Source organism: Mustela nigripes, chromosome 18, assembly GCF_022355385.1.
Source record: "Mustela nigripes isolate SB6536 chromosome 18, MUSNIG.SB6536, whole genome shotgun sequence".
Lineage (NCBI taxonomy): Eukaryota > Metazoa > Chordata > Mammalia > Carnivora > Mustelidae > Mustela > Mustela nigripes.
The window spans coordinates 14,931,731-14,950,206 of NC_081574.1; the positions used below are offsets into that span (position 1 = coordinate 14,931,731).

At 41.1% G+C, this 18,476-nt stretch overlaps 1 long non-coding RNA gene across 2 annotated transcripts in view; it reads right to left on the minus strand.

Moving 5' to 3' along the window:
* Positions 1-18,476, minus strand: part of LOC132006553 (uncharacterized) — a 41,459-nt gene that overhangs the window by 2,036 nt on the left and 20,947 nt on the right. The gene's annotated exons all lie outside the window — the stretch shown is intronic.

Here is an 18,476-nt window from a genome sequence, read left to right on the forward strand (position 1 = left end):
CCCTACTTAGTGGGGAGTCTTCTTCTTCATGTGCATTCTCTCCCTCTCTCTCTCTCTATCTTATTCCATAAATTGGAAATGCTTTATTGCTTTCCAAATAAGAAAGAGCTAAAATTGCTTTTATGGCTTAGTGTGTGATGGGTTTGTGGGTCGCAGTTTTTGTTATTCCTGGGGTTGTCTGTTCACTACAGTCTTCCTCCTGGGAGTGTGAAGCTTTCTGGTTTTTTCATGAACTGCTCTTCACCAGGCTCAGAAACATCCACCGGAGATTTCTCATCAAAAAGACCGGATGCCCCTCCCCTGAAAAAAAAGATACAACCCTTTCTCCTTCGTAATATATACTGCCAATTGCCCCAGTGTTCCCAGCATTAACTGTGGGAAAACAGTAACACACAACACAAACTCGTGATGCAAGCATTATGAAGTTACAGTTTCTCATCGCTGTCAACATCCCCAGATGATGTATCTTTTAGAGGATGAAGTTTTTTAAAAAACAGCTTCAAAGATGACACAGACTGATATAAACTCATGACATTGGTGTCTGCTGCCTGAAGATTCATTTGAGCTGGGAATACTGTCAACGCACGAAATGTCACTGTGGTTGGTGTTCGTCTTCTTGTGCGCCGTGCACACCATGTTCTCTTTCAGAGCTTTCTGAGCTGAGGGGTTTCACTGACAAGGTATCCTGACTTCATCTGGAGCCACGATTTCTTACTTCTTTAGGATTCAGATGATGGAACTGAATTCTTGAAGGGCTCTGACAGTTCAGCCTAAGTTATCTGCCCTTCTGGAAGACCTAGAAATGCACCCATGTATATCAAAATCCATTCTTAAAATTGTATCACATAAAAGGAAATATATGAGGAGATTATAAAACTTGTGCAGATTTCCATGTGGGTTGCGGAGGCTACGTTTTCAAATTTTCATTGAGTGGTGAAATTTTCATTGACATCTCCCTTAAGTACTCAAGACACTCACCATCACTAAAAAGTAACAATTGTAAGACCCCCACATAACATAGCTAGTTTTTAATTCCATGGTCCAGAAGAAGAAAGAAGAAGCAAAATTATAATGAAGGGCATCTGGCTAGTTCAGTCAGTAGAGTACGTGACTCTTGATCTTGGGGTTGTGAGTTCGAGCCCCATGCTGGGTATAGAGATTACTTAAAATAAAATCTTTAAAAAAAATTACAAAGAAAATCTTGAAAATCCCCTAGTCTTGACAGTTAAAAATCATGCAAAATTTTTTCGGGAATTTTGAAGGATACTGAACAATTGACTTAAAGGGTCTGAATTTTTTGGGGGCACCTGGGTGGCTCAGGGGGTTAAAGCCTCTGCTTTTGGCTCAGGTCACGATCCCAGGGTCCTGGGATCGAGCTCCTCATCGGGCTCTGGGAGTCTGCTTCCCTTCCTCTCTCTGCCTGCCTCTCTGCCTACCTGTGATCTCTGTCTGTCAAATAAATAAATAAAAATCTTAAAAGAAAAAAAATAAAGTGTCTGAATTTTTCCATCAATCACAATTTGGTCCCCATTAATTAAAGGCTTGCCCCCGGGCGCCTGGGTGGTTCAGTGGGTTAAGCCGCTGCCTTCGGCTCGGGTCATGATCTCAGGGTCCTGGGATTGAGTCCCGCATCGGGCTCTCTGCTTAGCAGGGAGCCTGCTTCCCTCTCTCTCTCTCTCTGCCTGCCTCTCCATCTACTTGTGATTTCTCTCTGTCAAATAAATAAATAAAAATCTTTAAAAAAAAAAAAATAAATAAATAAAGGCTTGCCCCCTCAGGAGGGGAGAGAATGACCAGTGAATGGGCAGTGGCGATCCTGGGGGAGGGGAGCTCAGTTACAGGAAATGAAGGCCCAGCCCACAGGACAGGGTCACAGAGACTTGTGAATTAGACAGGACTCCTCCCGCCTCTGTGCCCGCAGCCCAAACAGAATGTGTGGCCTGAGTGCAAGAAACTGGCTGCAACCTCCCAAGCACTAAAAAATAAAAGAAAAAAAGCACCCCCTCACCCCCAACTCCCCAGTGAAGGCCAGCATGCTTCTCAAAAGACCCTGTAACAGTCCGGGCGACAGAGTGGGTGGGCGCCGAGGCCTGGTGCTGTCTCTGACAGGGCACCGAGCAGGGCCAAGAGGCCCAGGAGACCAGACCCAGGCACACCCAAGGGCAGGGGGAGAGAAGCCACGAAAACCCGGTACCCCTAACGAGCGGCTTTTGCACTTGGGTGAAGGAAGCTAGTGACAGAAACCTTCCAGGCTTTTGTGTGGGGAAAGGGCAGGCGCTGTCCATCCTTTTTGGGGGGGGCTGCTAAAAAGAAGGACTTTCAGAGTCTTCACGAGAGACGTGGATTTTAAGGGCAACCTTGGGTCATACAGAGCTAATCAACCGAAAACAATGAGAAAATGAGCCTGACCGTCAGCGAGTATCTGAGGACTTTATCAAAAAGAATTAGAAATGGACAGATTCACTGGGAGCTGCAAAGGATCAAATCTGCAAGGTGGCATTGTGTGGCCGGGATTAAATTATTTATTCATTGTTAATTTATTTATTTATGTATGTGCAAATGACCTTGCTGCTGCAGGTGCTAAGGGGCCTCTGAAAAGGCTGGGTTTTTAGATCCACGCCTAGAATATTGGTCCATTTAACTCATTCTTTCCTTAAGGCGATCAGTACTGACTTTTATCTAAGGAGATAGAGGAGGAAAAACCGTCTGTGTGCAGGGAAGGATGCAGGACTTGAGCAGCCCTGAGGACCCAAGAATTTCAGCTCCATTCAAGATTCTGGGGAAGGCTCCATGCAGTTTCATGTCCAAGAAATTAGCAAATGAATGCTTATGTCAATATGCGAAAAATCCCTGTTAGTTTAAACAGATAAAAAGCCTGTGGGGAAACCCCAGAAAATGCAGGCTCTTTTTCTTTCCCTTTTTAGTTAATTTAATTTTTAAAAGAGGGCACAGCCCTTCTGGAGTTCTATGGAAACCCACAGATGTCAAAAAAATGAAAAATAAAAAATGGTCTAGTGAGTGCTTGATCTTGTACATGCCTGAATTGTCTCAGTGTAACTACTGGAAGAAATAAGGAGATTTTATCAGCCATGCTTTGTACCATGATCAGTATTCGGTAATGTCCTGCCCAAACTGAAAAGCGGAGAATTCATCTTTACCTCTTACACATGCCTCTGGCATGAAAACATATAATTACTCGGTAAGTATAGCGACAATTTATAGGGGAAACCTGAGGGTGAAATCAATAGGGGCATTCTTATCTCTAAGTTTAGGCGAATAATGATGAACGAAAATGGTCATCCTGTGTTCCCGGTGACCCGGCACAGTGGGGACACTGTGTCGGACATGACCTTTGGAGGAAGAGCATACAGGAGCTCAGCGTGGGGGCCTCAGACAAGAAGCCATACATACTGAAGCCGGCGACCTCATGCCAGTGAGTCCTTAAGGAGAGAAGGAGAAAAGCCCACTGACTTTGCAAAAGAGATACAAGACAGCTAAAGATCCCTGAGGGAGAATCCTTCTAGATCGGCAAGGGATGTTAAACAAATGATCTGACTCAGGAAACACCGCCTTTCAGAATATACACTACCTCTCAAGGTGAATTAGAAACCACTCTTGAACTACGAAGAGGTAAGCTTTCCCCAGAGGAGGCAAGGGTGGGGGGGGAGGGAAGTTGGAAGAAAAGCAGAAAAAAAGAAAGAAAAGAAAACCCAAAAAGGAAATGTCTTTATTTATTTTTAAAGATTTTATTTATAACATTTTAAACATTTATTTGACAGAGAGAGTGAGTGTAGGAGCACAAGGGTGGGGTGGGGGGAGGCAGAGGGAGAAACCAGCTCCCCGCTGAGCAGGGAGCCCTATGCGGGCTCCATCCCAGGACCCTGGGATCAGGACCTGAGCCACCCAGGCACCCCAGAAATATCTTTAAATACAGATTTTGTTTTACATATTCAGTTGGTGCCTAAACTATAACAGATTAGTACCCAAGTGGTAAACCAACTATTAAGTTCTAAAGGAGAAAAGGGACAGTACAGGACTTTTCCACACTGCCAAGCACTGTTAATTTCTTCTCCACTATTTTGCAAGTTGTAGGCGCTTTGATGCTAAGTGCCAAACTGCCCCAAGAATAAAAACTTCAAAATAATTTCTCCCCTCAAAAACTTCTTAGATTTGCCTGACAATAAAGGGATAGTCAACCTAAAATCAATAATGGTTATAATTCAAAGCCTCATAAAATTATGAATTCCTTAGATAGATTTTCAACTTCTGAATCCCATAATTTCTTTCCTTTTCTTTTTTTTTTAAAGATTTTATTTATTTGACAGAGAGAGATCACAGGAGGGGGGATGGTGGGGAGAGGGAGAAGCAGGGTTTTTGCTGAGTGGGGAGCCTGACGTGGGGCTTGATCCCAGGACCCTGGGATTATGACTTGAGCTGAAGGCAGACACTTAACTGGCTGAGGCACCCAGGTGCCCCCATAATTCATTTTCATATGTTAAAGTCCTAATCAGTTTGTGGCACATCACAATTTAATATATGCCTGGTCTGAACAGGAATTTTAAAAGCTTTATTTCTGGGTAGGTTTTCATTCATCGAATGGATAGTAAGGTATTTGAAGTAATGAAGCAACATATTAAAATTTTTCCCCATAATGAACAGATGATCCTCTTCCTCATTCCTCAAATTAAAAAGGATTTTTATTTTATTTTAGTAACTATAAAAAGTAAGTGAAGATCCATTCCAAGGTATTTTAGAAAAACAACTAACTACAAAAAAAAAAAAAAAAAACCAAAAATAACGTTTTTCATTCCTGGTAGAAAAAGACAGAACATGTCATTTAAAACAAAAACAAGGGCACCTGGGTGGCTCAGTAGGTTAAGTGACCAACTCTTGATTTCAGCTCAGGTCATAATCTCAGGGTTGTGAGACTGAGCCCCAAGTTGGGCTCTGCACTGGGCGTGGAACCTGCTTAAGATTCTCTCTCTCTCTGCCCTTCCCCTCCCAAACTTGTACTCTCTCTCAAAAGAAAAACAATTAAAAATTAAAAAAAAAAACCCAACTCTGACATTCATGTATTAGCTTATGCTCTGAAAGTGATTTACAATTGAGTAGTAACTTTGGAGAGATAGAGTTGAAATCTTTCAATAACAAAATGTTTTGTGGAGGGGAAAAGAGAATCTTCATCTTTTTTTTTACTTCTTTTTCATCTGTGAAGTTTGACTTATTAGAAACTATCAGGGCAGAAATTAGCAGGTGTCACCAAAAGAGACTCACTTTAAAAATCAGCACCATAAGGGGCACCTGGGTGGCTCATGGGTTAAAGCCTCTGCCATCAGCTCAGGTCATGATCTCAGGGTCCTGGGATCGAGTCCCGCATCGAGTCCTGTTTCCTCCTCCTCTCTCTCTGCCTACTTGTGATCTCTGTCAAATAAATAAGTAAAATCTTTAGAAAAAAAAAAAAACAGCACTGTAAGATTGCTCAGTTAGTAGACTGTGTTCAGAAAAGAGTCAGATGGAAAAAGAATTCTTAAAAAAAAATTTTTTTTTTTTTGATGGGCTTTAGCTTTACTGGAAGCTCAGGGTTGGGTTCCACATCCCACCACCACCAAGGGAACAGTGCCGTGGAGGGGGAGTACCCCACAACCCCTACCTCTGGGAATCTTAAAATTTTTAAGTACCAATTTTTCCAATTAATTTTCTTCAGCAATATCAAGTTTGCCAAATGTTGTTTGTAAGCTTGAAATGTCAAAATAATCATTCAGAAATAAACACAGACCGAGTGCCAAATCTTATCATTACATTATTTTGCTTTTTCGTTGAAGTACTTGGAGATCACACGTCTGCTCATGCAGAACGTGAGCAGATGCTCTGGGTTGGTGAAGCCATCACCTGATGCTGCTCCCTAGGAAGATTCGGGGAGTTGGCCAAGAAATTAAGAAACTGCCCTTTTTAAACCCTAAAGTCATGCAGAACAATTAAAACAAGGAAAAAATCAATATGTAATACTTTATTGTGCTCTTTTCAAGTCATACATAGGGATTCATTCTCTCTTTTTATAACTACAGCAATAAGCAACAGCAGCATGTGCTGGTTAAAAGCCTTAGAATGTTCTAGGCATTGTGCTAAGCAATTACCATAGATGATTTCATTGTAGACTCAAAATAGTGCACGAGGTTGGTATTATTACTTCCATTTTTTCCACCTTTTCCATTATTTCCATTCATCAACAAGGTTAAGGAACTTGTCTCAGGTCAGACAATAGTTAAATGACAGAGTTGGATGTGAACTTGTGCCAGTCTCATTTCAGATTCTGAGCTTTTAGATACAATGTTTCTGCCTCTTTTAAGCACCTTTTCCTACTTCTTTTTTTTTTTTTGTCTTTAAGTGACTAAAACTTATTGCTGATTTTCATTAAAAACTCAGCCTTGTATTTACCACTAAACAGGCCATAAGAGGGTGCTTTTCTTCAGTGTCATCTCATTTGTCCCTAAAGACGGACAGCATTCTGGGAGGGCACAAGTGGCTGTTGGCTGCCCTTTCCCCGGCGCCTCTGGCTCTTCCCTGATGTCCGTGATGCTGCTCACCAGCCCTCCTGCTTCCCGGTCTCATAGCTGCTCTCAGGAGAACCACCGTTCTCCTTTCTATGCATTTTTTGCTATCTCCTCTCCCATCTAGTACTTAATAGTGCCTGATCATAACACACATTTATATGTAGCATTTCTATGTATTAAGCACTGATCTAAACATTTTACATATACTAACAGTTATATCCTCATATCAACATTATTAGGCAAGTAGAATCATTAATCCCCATTTATAGATACTGAACAGAGACACAGGTCAAGTAACTTAACCAAGATCACACTAGGAAATGGTACAGTTCACAATCTAATCAATTGACTACATTGTGTGATATCACCTTGAATTACTTATTTGCATCTTTATTGTCTGCCTACTTCTACAATGTAAAAGGAGAAGAATTTCTGCTTTACCCATCACTAGATCAAAAGCACTAAGAACAGCGCCTAGCATTCAGTAGGTGCTCAATAAATATGTTGGCTGCCTGACAGCCACTTTCAGTTTTCAAGAGCATTTCCCTGACCCTATAGATATTGCCAGATAACACAAGCTCCTCTTTAACTTCATGTGCCATGGCTGGTCATTCGTGGGATATCAGGGGCAATCTTTGGGTCTTTTGCTCTTTTACTTTTTTTTTTTTTTTTTTTTTGGTGGTGGTGGTGGTGGGGAAGCAGAATTGGGCTATCTGCTACGAAAATCAAGTGCTTCATAGCCTCAAAGCTTGCAGGTCTCTGAGACGGAAGGATGAGGCCATGGAGATGCACTTCTCTGTCTTGCTCAGCACCCCGGGAAGTTGATCTCTCCCTCCAATCTGCTTTATTTCACTTCTTGTGCCCCTCCTGGCTGCTGACTGGGTTTGTCCGGAGAGAGACAGCACAGGGGGTGGAAGGTGGGGAGGAAGTTCTATCCCTGATGTTCTTCTGCCTTGGTGCCAGGGTTTTGCCAGCGGCTGCTCCGTCTGTGGCTGTCAGGTCCTACGGGAGGGTCCTCCTCGGAGCGGTTGATGACTCCCCTTCCACAGCTCCGCGGGCCCCTCGGACAGCACTGCCTCCCTTTGCTACTTCCGGCCCGATGGGAAGGTGTTCCCACTGTGCTAGTTCCTAGGTATCTCAACATCCTTGACAGGCTCCCTCAATCCTGCTCACACCTCTGGAAATGGTTCCTTCATGACATACTCTTCAAAAGCCCGCTGAAAACGTCTTCCTGCCGGGATGCCCTGGCCCTGTGTGCCATCTGCGGCAACATTCCTCTCTACACAATCCCTAGTTTCCATTTGCCCGCATCCAGCATATGAAGGAGTCTTCTTCATTTCTAGGCTGTTCTATTTAATAAAAACTGGAGCACACAGAATAAGCCTCCTCTTTCCTCCACCTGACAGCCCTGTAAATATTTAAACACAGCTGGCGTGGCCTCCCCCAAATCTTCTCCTCCCCAAGCTAAATACATTCAATTTATTTTCCATTGTATATCTCTCCATGCCCCATCTAAGTGCCTGAAAACAAGGGAGTGAAGAAACAGGGGAATAAATTTATAATAATTGATAGGTGTGAGGGTAAGATCAGAGTACCAGGAAGGAAGCCCAATCTGTCTGCGTCTGACCTTACCCCTGGGGCTGATGTGTCAACTTCGCATCACACATTTATTATTACCATTTAAACTTATATATCACTTAACTCATCCTTTTATTCTGCATCTTTTATATTGGTAAAATATACATACTATGAAAGTTAACATTTTAACCATTTTTAAGTATACAGTTTACCATCATTAAGTACATTCACAAGGCTGTTGTGCAACCAATCACCACAATCCATTTCCAGAACTTTTACATCACCTCAGTCTGTACCCATTAAACATTAATGCCCATCCCTGTCTCCCCCGCTCCTAGTAACCTCTATTCTATTTTCTACCTTTTGAGTTGCCTATTCTAAGTATCTCTTATAAGTGGAATCACACAATATTTGTCCATTCGTTTGTAGCTTCTTTCACTGAGCATAATGTCTTTCGGATCCGTCCATGCTGTGGTACGTGTTAGAACTCCATTCCTTTGCAAAGCTGCACAACGTTCCACTGCAGGGACAGGGCACATTCTGCATATCCATTCATCTGCTGATAGACTCCTGGGCTGTTGTCACCTTTTGGCTATTGTGAATAATGCTGCTGGGAACACGGCTGTGTAAATATCCGTTGGGAGTGCCCGCTTTTAATTCTTTGGATATATTCCTATGAGTAGCACGGCTGGATCATGTGGTAATTCTATGTTTAACTTTTTGAGGAACCTCCAAACTGTTTCACAGTGGCTATGCTTATTTACATTCCCATCAGCAATGCACAAGGGTTCCCGTTGGCCTGAGTCCTTGCCAACACTTATTATTTTCTGTTTTTTTGATAATGGTCATCCTAATGGCTTTTTCCCTTAAGCCAAGCTTTACTGATATAACTGATACACAATAAACAGTGCATATCTAAAGCATATAATCTAAGTTTTGACATACATATACACTTGTGAAACCACCACCAGGCTCAAGATTATTGCTGTATCTATTATTTCAAAAGTTTCCTCAGGCCTCTTTATAATCCCTCCCTCCTCCTGCTTCTCAGGAAACTTCAACCATTTTTTTTTTAACCCTATGTATTTTGGTTCCCCTATCCTGCCTTATTCCCCATCTGTAAAGCTAATCCCTTGGATCAGAAGATGAAAGCAAAACTGCCTAGGAGATATATCCAATAGCTTTTACACATACCAAGTGCACCCCTCCCAGAAAGCCAGAAGAAGAACAAGTGTCAAGAACAGAATGTCTCTGAACTTGCAGTCTCTGCTTATACTTCCCTTTTTCCCAGATAAATACAGAGAAATCAGATTTAAATTATAGTTGCCTTTGAGGTAAGAATTATCACTCCAATTTTATAGACAAAAGAGCAGAGGTTTGAAGAGATTAGACAACTTGCTCAAAGTCCCATGAGCCAACACTAAAAGCACAAACCATAAAAGAAAAATTAGTTAAGTTGGACCACATAAAAATTTAGAGCTTTTGCACTTTAAAAGATACCATTAAAAAAATAAAAACACGGGGCACCTGGGTGGCTCGGTGGGTTGAGCCTCTGCCTTCGGCTTGGGTCATGATCCCAGGGTCCTGGGATTGAGCCCCGAATCGGGCTCTCTGCTTGGCGGGGAGCCTGCTTCCCTCTCTCTCTAACTCTGCCTGACTCTCGGCCTACTTGTGATCTCTCTGTCAAATAAAGAAATAAAATCTTTAAAAAAAATTTTTTTAAGTAAAAACACAAGTCACAGAGTGGGACAAAATATGTTTGTCAAATCATATATTATCAAATCATATATCTTATAAAAGGCCTTCATCAGAATATATAGGGAGCAAATAGAGGGCAAAAATTAAAAAATAAAAAAGAAGATATAGAGAGGATCTACAATGACCAATATATAGAGAGTGCTCGACAACTGACAAAAATTTTTAAATGGGCAAAAGATTTAAACATACATTTCTCTAAAGAAGATGTGGTATATGTACACAATGGAATACTATGCAGCCATCAAAAGAAATGAAATCTTGCCATTTGCGACAACATGGATGGAACTAGAGCGTATCATGCTTAGCGAAATAAGTCAAGCAGAGAAAGACAACCATCATATGATCTCCCTGATATGAGGAAGTGGTGATGCAACATGGGGGCTTAAGTCGGTTGGAGAAGAATAAATGAAACAAGATGGGATTGGGAGGGAGACAAACCATAGGTGACTCTTAATCTCACAAAACAAACTGAGGGTTGCTGGGGGGAGGGGGTTTGGGAGAAGCGGGTGGGATTATGGACATTGGGGAGGGTATGTGCTTTGGGGAGTGCTGTGAAGTGTGTAAACCTGGTGATTCACAGACCTGTACCCCTGGGGATAAAAATATATGTTTATAAATAATAAAAAATTAAAAAAAAAAGAATCTAGTAAAAAAAAAAAAGATATACTCATGTCTAACAAGCACATGAGAAGATGGTCAAAATCATTAGTCATTAGGGAAATGCAAATTAAAACCCCAAGGAGATACAACTAGACACCCACCAGGACAGTTATAATAAAAAAGGCAGGCAATTGAGGGGAAGAGAGAAACTGAAACCCTCTTGTTATTGGGACTATAAAATGGTACAATTACTTTGGAACACAGTTTGTTAGTTTCTTAAAAAGTTACACATAAAACTATAAGACAATCTAGCCATCCCACTCCTAGGAATCTATCAGAGAAATGAAAACACATGTCCACACAAAGATATGTACACCAATGTTTGTGGCACCGTTATTCAGAAAGTCAAAAACTAGAAACATTCTAAACATCCATCAACTGATGAATGGGTCAACAAGATGTGGTAGACCCACACGCTGGAACCCTCTCGGGCAACCAGAATGAATTCCCGACACATGCTACGACATGGATAAACCTTAATGACATCAGGCTAAGTGAAAGAACCCAGACCCCAAATACATATTGCATGATTCCATTTCTAAAAGATGTCTAGAGAGAAACAAATGCATAGAGACAGAAAGTAAATGGGAATGTTCTAAAACTGGTTAATGGTGATGGTTCCACAACACTATAAGTTAACATGGATCATTGAGTTGTATACTTATAATGAGTGAATTTTATGGGACATAAATTATACCCCAGTGTACCTGTTTTTTAAAAAAATCACACAAATGGTAAATGGTAGTACAAAATATCAAGGAAAGTTATCGTGAAGGATTTATGATTAAGGAATTTATGCAAAGAAAGGGGCAGGAAGTAGAATATAAGTTTCCTCAACCTCCCTAAAAATTCACGAAAGCTTCTTTAGGGGGTTACAATAAGCAACCATACTGTAAATGATTCTTTCATAAGAAGCTATTAATTATATTTATACCCTTTTACTGTGTTTTGGATTTCTTGCAGTTTTTCTTCAGTCTATTATACTCCCCAAGATTCTGTTAAGTTCCATACGGGGTGAATAAGTTTCCGTGATTTTATTTTAAACTCTGTTTGATTTGAATTCCCGCAACTGAAAGCACTTAGTAAAGAGCAAATAGTTACTGTGAATGTGTCCCTGTGGTCTAAAAACAATCCCTGAGCTTCTCCAAGGACATCTAAAACTGCTTACTGAGCTAATTGCACCAACCATGTATCCACAGTTATTATTTCTGTGTAACAGTGGTTATTACTTATGAGCAGTTAAGGCTTCGCAGATATACACAGAATATTCCACCACAATTATCTGTGGCAGGAACTCCGTCTCTGCCACAACCCCAGCTGCCCTCTCTCCTGCTCTCTCTCTCCGGTCCTGGCTGGGCACACTGCTGCTCAGAATAAAGGACTACATTTCCCAGCCACCCTTGCAGCTAGATTTATCCCTAAGCCTAAATTCTGGGCCACTTGTTGTAAGCAGAAGTATTGTGTGAGATTTCTGGAAATGGTGCTTAAAGTGAACAGACTCCGATAAAAGTAACCCCTTTTGGCCCTTCTGCCTTGTCCCCTTCTCCAGGCCTGCCAAGAGAGCCTGAAGGGCCAAACTTCAATAGTCATTAGGACAAGGAGGTGACCATTAAAGGATGAACAATGAGCTTTAGGATGGTAGGGCAGCCTGGGTCCCTGGTAATAGCCTGGAGCTAACAGGTAATATCCCTTCTGGGCCGCCTGCCTCCATTCTTCTCTTACAGGATGGGGAAAACACCTCTATTTTGTTTAACAGACAGAAGCCACGTTTCTTTTACTCACACAGAACCTCCTCCTCATGACACACTAACAGAAAAAGAATCTGTTGGAATCGTTTCTGTAAGGCACGAGAGAGAGAAAGGAGAGCGAGGAAGTAACGTCCGAAAGCTGCTGGCAGTGTGTCTGTGAGCCCTCAGCAGCGGGGATACAGTGGCGCTCTGTAGCCATGGTTACGCCGGCCACAGCTGCTGTACTGGAAGTCATCTCAATAATAGGATTTATCGAACTATACTTAATGATGGCTGCCCAGTGAGGCAGCAAACGGTAAACATGCACACTATCACATGTTCATTTCCTGAATCTGATTTATCTTTTCCAAAGATTGGAGAATTATCCTAAGGTGAAAGCCAAGTCCACTAGGAGTCCCTAAAATGCTGATCTAACCAGAACTTTCCCTCAAATCACCAAGTCTCCAACTATTTTCAGGTTCTTAAAATTCTCAAGAATACAGTACTTAGTGACTGGGTAGAAGGTGACTATATTATCTAGTGGTCCTTATGTGCATTTATTAGGCACATAAATCATGTACATTCGGGCTTAGGATGGCTGTTGAGTCCCACTGTGCTTGCCACTTTCAAGCGTTCCTTAATGAACATAATGTGGTGGCTCTCTTCGCACTTCGTGTAAATAAATGTTTACTGAGTATTTTAGATGAGACCGAATTTCAAGATTTTTACACCCACAACAGTGGTGAGATAATGTGCCTGCCAATGTCCTCAGTGAAGAACTACAGGCTTCTATGACTGATGGAATAAATGAGGGTTGGTAGTTCTGCTCTGGCACAGATGTATGTGGTACTAATTTAGGCTTAGAAATATTAAATGACTAAGAAAAGCACTTAGACACATAAAAATTAATTCCTGAGATTAACCTTTCCTCCAGCGGCCTCAGGAAGTTATCTTTTTGAGTCTCGGATTCCTTCGTGTACCAGAAATAAGATGGACAATATGACTTCTAAGCTTCTTTTTAAGGCTCACTTCCTATGAACATGAATTTTCTCCTGGGAGTAACATAAAACAAAAACAAAAAGAAGTAAGTAACAGTAAACTGCATTGTTTTCTGATTTGCCGACAGGAAAATCTGGGGGACTAAATCAACTCACATCCCAATGTCGTTAAAAGTAAATGACTTTGATACTGTGACAAATGAACTTCCCTTTAACATTTCAAGTTACTGGTTATTTTAGACCATTAAAGTTTACACAGTAATATGTTAAAACTAAAAATACATGGTCCTGTCAAAATCAAAAGGAACTTGGCATGTAACTATTTGTCCTTTCCTAATACTTTCATTTATTTAATATTTTTAAAAGATTTTATTTATTTGAGAGAGAGATTGAGAGAATAAGCAGGAGGGTGAGGGGCAGAGAGAGAGAGAGAGAGAGAGAGAAGGAGAAGCTGCTGAGCAGGAAGTCTGACGTGGGGCTAAATGCCGGGACCCTGGCATCATGACCTGAGCTGAAGGCAGACTCTAAACTGACTGAGCCACCCAGATGCACTTTTCCTAATATTTTTAACAGGCGTACTTGGTATACATACCCTTAGATACCTGCTCTGGCTGAGAGAAACACATTCCAAACTTATCCAATGGGGTGCATTTGCATGTGGGAAAGAAAGCACTCACAAAATCCTTCTGTTTGGGGGTTGTTCAGAGGTCTTCTCCATAGTTTAAAGTTCGGGATGTGATCAGTCTGGTCAGCGCACCTAACCTGCCCAAGCTGAAGCAACCTTCAGGGGTCTGGAAATTAGAAAATGTAGCTGAGAAGCTGCTGGGCTGACAGGTCGAAGGAGAGCTCTACTTACTGTGGTGTTTGGAGACCGTGAGGTCCTCTCACAAGACATCTTTTGGGGTGCCCAGGTGTCTCAGGTGATTAAGCATCTGACTTCAGCTCAGGTCATGATCTCAAGGTCCTGGGATAGAGCCCCGTGTCAAGGTGTCTACTTGTCCCTCTGTCCCTCCCCCTACTCGTGCTCTTTCTAACAAACAAATAGAACTTTTTTTTTTTTTTTTTTTTTAAAGAAAAAAGACATATTTTAAGTTCCTGGAATTTTAAATCTCTCTGAAATCCCTTCAGTTCATCAGTAAGAACTAACTGGGCAGACGTTAACAAAAGCTGCGTATTAAGAAGCGACTCCTAAAATAAATAAATTGAAAAAAAAAAAGGAGAAGCAACTCCCACTGAACCATGGCTCCTCCTCTAATTAATCATTCCATATTACTCTGTACACTAATGTATTCTTATTGCTAAATCACACCAACCAATTCTGGAGTCGGTAAATTATGGGATCCGAGACCAGATCAGTGGTTTGTTAAAATCAAACTACTTGACCAATACTCTAAAATTCTTTTCCTAGATAATTTAGTTGAACAAATGTGATTAAATCAGAGAAAATGAAGGAGAAAGTGGGACTGGTAACTAACCTCCTCCATCAATAAAGCTATTCTGTAAACTGTCAGAGAGTTCTAGTTAAACATCAAAGATGAAATGCATGAGTTTACTTCCACTGTTTCCTAAAACCCTTCTAAAATGACAGTAAAGGAATAAAAATGCCATAAACTCACAAGGACAAAGCACAATAGTAAAGACAACATGGTATAAGAGATGGCAACAAAATTTTGATGCCAAAAAGCACAGGGACAAATGGTAACTGCAGAGCAGAGGTGAAGCCTCGGTCCCTGAGCAGAGGCATGCAGACAAGAAGACTTATTGAGCATCTGATGTATGTAAGTGTTGTTTTCATTTCTGAGGATCCTGAGGTTTAAAAAAGACACAGAAATTCCTGCCTTTGTGTAGCTTATATTCTAGTATATAATGTATCTATGAAACTAGACAGAATGCTATATGAGGAATAATCACCACCTGACTCCTACAAAGAGCTCTAATAAATTCAGAACTATTATAACCATCTCCGTTCCTACTCCTCTAGTTCAGCCCCTTGGATTTTTACAACAGCTTGGAAGAGGTCTCCTCGCTGTAGATCTTACTACCACCGCCCCAATTCATCTTTCTCAGAGATGCTAGAATGGTTTTTATTCAACCAATGCATCTTGATCAGTTTACTTCTCTTCCTACAAATCTTTTAACAGTACTTGCTTGCCTTTGGGAGAAAATCCAAGCTACTTAGTCATTAAGGCTCTCCACTACCTGCTTCTTCCTTCTCTTTTCGACAGCACCATCCACAGCCACCCCCTCCCATCCATACTGAATAACGGCTTGTTAATTCTTTAAATCTATAATGCTTCCTCTTATGCCTCCAGACCAATGGTTTCAAAAAATTATTTCAACCAACAATAAGCAATGCATTTTACACTGTAACCCAGTGCAGTGTTTTCCTCCCCGACTCACCCCATCAAACACACACACACACACACACACACACGGTGGTGGGTGGGGGGAGTTTCATGGAAGAATACTTATCCATACTGTGTGAGGTGTACTCTGATATTTTCTGTTCTGTTTTTTTTTTATGTTGGTCATGACATATTAAATTGATTTCATGACCTACTAATGGTCTAAATCAAATGTCTGAAAAACATTGCTTTAGGTCTTTGCATATTTTAATGTCTCTGCTTGGAACACCATCACCTTTTCTTCTTCTGGTTAATTCTCACGTGTCTTCAAGACCTAATTTAAAGTGCTCACCCTCTCCTTGCTCCCTGGATTAGGTATCATCTGTGTTTCTGTGGCACTTCATGTACACCTGCTACTCCCTATTACCATGGTCTCCTCGTTGGTTTGTTCCCCCTTCTTGACTGTGAGCTTCTAGAAGACAGTGATAGAGTTGCTCATATGTGCCCCTGCTGCCCAGGAAACAGTGCCCAGCACAGGGAATACTGGCATCTGAATTCATCCACTCCATTCTTGGGTCATTTTTTTTTTTTTCCTATTTGAATGAAGCAAGCTATCTCAGGGATCTCTCATAAATTTCTATAACAGAACCACCCAGAAGCTTCTACCTTCAGGAAAGAGCTTTTCACTTCCCATTATGATTTAGAGTAGCAATTTTCAAACTCTCATTCCAAGAGCCCCTCTAAACTTTTAAAATTAGTGAGTGTCCCAAAGAGTTTTGATTTATGGGAGATTATATATATATTTAATATTTCAATATGAATTTAAAATATAAAATATAAAAATATTCTAGTATTTAATAAATACTTTAATATATGTTTATATTTATCACACACATCATGTAAACTCTGGAAACGCCACTCTACACCTGTCAGAATAAGAGTGAACAAGACAAAGAACATTTTAGCATTATTATGAAAACAGTCTGACCTCCCCACACCAGCCCAGTCTTTGAAAGGGTCTCAAGGACTCCCACATGTTCTCAGACCACAGTTTGAGAACCACTACTACAGAGTACCTAAGCCATAGATATTGTTGCTCGGTGAGGGCCAGTCTATAAATAAGACCTCTGCCTGTAGCACCCGAGCTTGGAACTAATTGAGAGATAAAAGAGTGTCATAGGGGTCAGTTTTACTATTGATAGAGCTCTTGGATAATGGCAACAATGATTTTTCTAATATTGTAACTCCAAACTTACCACCTAATCATAGTGCTAACAATTGCAGCTTTCACCCTGTAAGAGCAGATTCCCATAAAACTCTTGGCGTGGAGCGCTTCAACACGCAAGCACCTGTGGACACTGGCTCTTCCACAAACCAAATCTGAAAAATCTCTCTTTTATTTCTGGGGAGTAGAAAATAAGGAGGGCAGAGAAAAGCTGAGAATGTAGTTAGTGGAGCTCCCTCTGCACGGAAAGAAACATCAGGAATGAGGAATAAATGTTACCCCACAATGCTGAACATCAATTCTGGTAGCACACCAAAATGTCCTAAGTTAGCAGAGGGCCAAGTTTATGTAATTTCCCTATTACTACCCCAATTCTGCCTAATCTGTTAAATTCTTTATAACATTTAATAACTGAACCACTGACATGTGATTTACAGTCACAGAAGCGGGTAACCACATTTTCGTACAGTAATATTTGCCTACGTTAATGTCTCTGCTTGGAACACTGTTCATTCTTTTTTCTTTTGGCTAATTCTCAATCTTCTACGAATGCTTTCCTAATGTTTTAAATTTTTTTTTTTTTTGCAAATTACTTTTATTATTATTTTAAACCCATGTTCGGAATAATGTACCTTTAAAAAAATTAACATATAATGTATTATTAGCCCCAGGGGTACAGGTCTGTGAATCTCCAGGTTTACACACTTCACAGCACTCACCATAGCACATACCTTCCCCAATGTCCATAACCCAAAGGAATAATGTGCCTTTCAAAAAGAACTCTAGGGCACCTCGGTGGCTTAGTTGGTTAAGTGACTGCCTTCAGCTCAGGTCATGATCCCAGAGTCCTGGGATCGAGTCCTGCATTGGGCTCCCAGCTCCACGTGGAGTCTGCTTCTCCCTCTGACCTCCCCTTTCATGCTCTCTCTCTCTCAAATAAATAAATAAAGTCTTAAAAAATAAAAAGAACTCTATGTAAAGGAATGTCTGCTTTAACTCCTGCTTGCTTTTCAACAAAGACAAATCCCAGAATGGGGGTGGACGTGGTGGTCCGTGCCTTTTTGCAACTACCAGTTTTTTTTTGTTTTTTGTTTTTTGTTTTTTTTTTAAGATTTTATTTATTTATTTGACAGAGATCACAAGCAGGTAGAGAGGCAGGCAGAGAGAGAGAGAGGAGGAAGCAGGCTCCCTGCTGAGCAGAGAGCCCGATGCGGGACTCGATCCCAGTACCCTGAGATCATGACCGGAGCCGAAGACAGAGGCTTAACCCTCTGAGCCACCCAGGCGCCCCTGCAACTACCAGTTTTTCTACTACAACTGGGGAGCAACATGACCAAAGATCAGAACTGGACTGTTTTCCACAGTCAGAAGTACATTCTCCCAGGCTTCCTGTTCCTCAAACACTGCATACAAGATTACGCAGCATTACACATAAACAACATCCCCTGAGCATGTGTGTAAATAACACAGAGATCTAAATTCAAGTCTCTGATGAGTGCAACCAAATCTTTCCTGACAAATATGGGTGACTTTGCTGAATGGATACTCTTGGCCTAAGGAAGTACCTGAACTGTTCCTTTATTTTTTCCATCTGTCCAAGAGATAAAATTTCCTACACTTAACTTTGTTTCAGG